Source organism: Triticum urartu, chromosome 6 (assembly GCF_003073215.2).
Source record: "Triticum urartu cultivar G1812 chromosome 6, Tu2.1, whole genome shotgun sequence".
NCBI classification, from domain to species: Eukaryota; Viridiplantae; Streptophyta; class Magnoliopsida; order Poales; family Poaceae; genus Triticum; species Triticum urartu.
This window is the reverse complement of record NC_053027.1, coordinates 3,597,972-3,602,385: the sequence shown is the minus strand read 5'-3', so window position 1 is coordinate 3,602,385 and position 4,414 is coordinate 3,597,972.

Below are 4,414 nucleotides of genomic sequence, written 5' to 3'. Positions count from 1 at the left end.
CGAAGAAACACAAAAGGCATGTCGCGAGACACCGCACCATCACACCGCACGGCCATGGTTGAGATGGAGGAGCAAGCAAAGCCGGCTTGGAAGTAACGAGTTTGGGCTGTCCTGATTAGGCCGATGTCATTGCAGATCGTAATCAATTTTTTTTATCTTATGTGGTTTGACAAAATGGCTGGCAAGGACGGAATGGAGGAAGTGTTGTCATGGAGAGTGGAACAAGCAACAGCTTTGACCAAAATAACAGAATAGTGTTTTTTAGTACAATCGCACATCCCCACATAAGCATATACACTTATTCTTATGAACACATACAGGCACAAGTTACCTCTACGAGCACCTTCAAGATACTGAACTGCCACAACATCTTAGAATAGATAGTCATCGGACACCTTATAGTTGACGGGAATGTCTTCAGTAGACTTCCAGTGAACGAATATCGCTGAAAAGTCTGAAATAATAAATTTAGAAATGTACGAGCACTAGTGCGAAAGTTTAGGACTTTAACCCTGATGATCATGATCATGATCAACAGCTGGCAACAGCGTAACGAGCTCATTAGTTTAAGTCTCCATCACATCGCAAATCAAGATATAGTTGACCAGTAAAATTATGGAATAACCAGCTGATGCCAACATCCGGCAACAGCGCATAACGGCTCATTAGTTTAAGTCTCCATGACATTGCAAATCAAGTGATATCTGACATAGTGCATCGAAAGCTTGACTTCTTTTCGTGTACGGAAACAACCACGCATTCTTTAGCTCGTCGACGAGAACTACAGCACAACAACTTTGAGTGGTCATTCATTGAGAAACCGAGATCATATATTATGCCATTTCTAGTCGATCCCCTAAAATTTAGAATAGTAAATGGCCGAGTATTCTTTACAAGGGTATTTTCATTTCTCTAAATTTTGATCGTTTGTAGCCTATCCCCTAAATTTAGTGGAGCTTTCAATTGACTCATGCATTTCGCCGAACACTTGGTATGCGTCTCTGCGGTGAACGACGACGATGGTGACAATGCTGGTGCTGTTGCGACCTCTTCTACTCATCCTATACTCCAACTCGTATGTGCAGCGTGAACCTTCGGCTCTATCCCACATGCGCCCTCGCCACCAGCACGCATGCTCCGGCAGCGCTAGGACGGAGGAGGCGGAGCCGTGGCACATGAAGCTGCGGTCGGTGGTCCCTGAGGAGTGCATGGTTGTGCGGGACATCCACACAGGGGAGCCGGGGCGCTTTCACAGCGCGTGCTGGCGGAGTTCATGCTAAGGACCGTTGCCGACTTCAGCGATCAGTGCACGGACTGCTAGGGGAAGCTCTGTACAACCTCATCGCCCCGACCCAGTTTGCCCAGTTGCCCGACACACCTATCTAAGCCTCCCCGTCGTTTTCTCATCTCAGCTTTTTTTCACCTACACATTCTGGTTTAGTACCACCTCGGATTGCTCTTGAGGAAAAGAGCATGTGAAAAAACTATAAAGGCAGCTGCTACCGATCAAATTTGCCTGAACCTGGCTGCACCAGAAGATGTCGCATAAGCAAGTTTGCCTAAACTCTGGTTCTGTTCGGTCAGAACCGTTGACCGAACCGAATTTTTGGTTCAAACAAAAATTATTTCTCTAATTTTATAGAAACAAATCTTTTTGTATTTTTTATGAAACCAAAATTCTTTGTGACCCCCAAAACAGAATAGATTGCACGTATTGGACAAACAAATCACGAATTCGATCAAAGTTGTGAAATGAAAAAAAAACATTCATTCGTTTGAAAAATTTCCACGGATTCAAAAACTATATTTCACGTATTTGAAAAAAGTTCACAAATTGAAGGAAATGTTCCCAAATTTAAGAAAATGAAAAAGAAAAGACAAAAAGAAAAAGAAATAAGGAAACTTAAAACAAGGAAAATTGAAGAAAAATAGGACAAACAAAACAATAGATTGAGAAGATGCACAAGAAGACAAACAAAAGAAGTAACTGGGCACAAGAAGTGAATCGTCGCGGTTGGTTATAGTTCAATCCGACCTCACACATATATTTTTTGAAGGTTCAAAAAGAAAAGAAAAATAAATGGGCTAGGCCCAGGACGGAGGTAAAAAAAAAGAAAATGAAAAAACTGATGAAAAAACTGATGAAAAACCTGGCCTAGCAAAAAAACATATTAGGTGAGACAGCTAAGCTGATTGTTCTGTTCGAAGCAAACAGAGAGGTCTGAGTTTGAATCCCACCACACTCTACATTTTTTGAAGGTTGAAAAAAAATTGAAGGTGGGCTGAGCCCATAATGAGGGTGTGTGTGCGCCAGTTTGAAAAAAATGAAAATGGGTTGAGACCATGATGCGGGGGTGAGTGTACAGGTTTAAGTACGTCTATGTACAGCTTGTACGTGTCACATATGGAGGTGGGTATACCTTATGATCAAATGACCATCTGCCTTTATACGATTTGTGAGCAGGGGTGTACCGAAGCAACGCTCTGTATTGTTTTCAATGGTGTCGTTATCCATCAAGTCGTGACTGAGACAAATCATCGTTTCGGTCAGTCGGCAATGAAACATATGATCTGTTCACATTTTGTCATTTCTACAAAAAAATCTTCACATTTTGTGTCTTATGTATTGGACTGCAATGTTGTATTTTTTCACATCTAGAGGTATAAGTCAACAAAACTTTGCTTGGACATGAAGAGTATGTTCGAAAGTCATTGTACTTATGTTTTCCTATTAAATCCGGGAACATCCTTGCATTATTTAGCTAGTCGATAAGAACTACTACATCACAACAACTTGGTTGTTCGGTAGAGAAACATGCATACTGATGGCACCATTTTATATATTATGACATCAAAATATCCATAATAAATTTTGAAAACAACTAATTAGACATGCTATGATATGATGAAGTATCGTGGAGAAAATGAATCAAAGCACATAACATTTTGGGAGTTTTCATGCGACTTTTCATTTAACCCACCATTTTGAAAACCTGATCTGGTTCGCCAAGCGAGTCAGATCTAGCCTAACTTGCCCAGAGATGCGGACCCTGGGAGGCTTCCGAAGAAACACAAAAGGCATGTCGCGAGACACCGCACCATCACACCGCACGGCCATGGTTGAGATGGAGGAGCAAGCAAAGCCGGCTTGGAAGTAACGAGTTTGGGCTGTCCTGATTAGGCCGATGTCATTGCAGATCGTAATCAATTTTTTTTTATCTTATGTGGTTTGACAAAATGGCTGGCAAGGACGGAATGGAGGAAGTGTTGTCATGGAGAGTGGAACAAGCAACAGCTTTGACCAAAATAACAGAATAGTGTTTTTTAGTACAATCGCACATCCCCACATAAGCATATACACTTATTCTTATGAACACATACAGGCACAAGTTACCTCTACGAGCACCTTCAAGATACTGAACTGCCACAACATCTTAGAATAGACAGTTATCACAAACACCTTATAGTCGACGGGAACGCCTGCTCTAGACTTTCAGTGAACGAATATTGCCGAAAAGTCGGAAATAAATCTAGAAAAGTGCGAGCACTAGTGTCAAGTTTAGGACGTAAACCCCGATGAGCCCATTTTAAACGGAATACTTATTAATGACGTTGGACAGGTTACTTGCCAAAATTTTGTATAACAATAAGGCTAGTCATAGTGGGAGTAACTTAGCTAGTAACATAACACATTTTAAGAAAATTCTGCTTATGTGGCAAGTAATTAATGAGATGTGATAACATAATATGTTACTGTAAGATAGCGCCTTTCAAGAAAAGATGAGTCTACGAGCTAATAAATGAAGCCATCTATGATACTATTATTATGTTACTTTGCATTATGAAGGTAGTAATTTAGACTAGTGTCATATGCATGACACTAGTCTAAATTACTCCCCACTATGACCAGCCTAAGACACAAAAGCTTGGACCGGGACTCTAGAGAAGTCGACCATTTATATTATGGAATAAATTGCTGATGCCAACAGCTGGCAACAGCGTAACGGCTGATTAGTTTAAGTCTCCATCACATGGCAAATCAAGTGATATCTGACATAGTGTACTGAAAGGTTGACTTGCGTTTTTGTCCATGTCCTGAAAATTCCACGCATTCTTTAGCTCGTCGATGAGTACTACAGCACAACAACTTTGAGTCGTTCTGAGAAACTGAGATCATATAATAGAATATCCCTAGCCGATCTTGTAAAATTTAGAATAATAAATGGCTGAGTATTCATTAGAGGAGTATTTTTCCTTCTCTAATTTTTGATCATTTATAGCCTATCCCTAACATTTAACGGAGTTTACAATTGGCTCATGTATTTCGTCGAACACTTGGTATGCCTCTGCGGTAAGCGGCGGCGATGGTGACAACACCGGTGCTGCTACGGCCTCTCCCATTCCTCCTACTCCA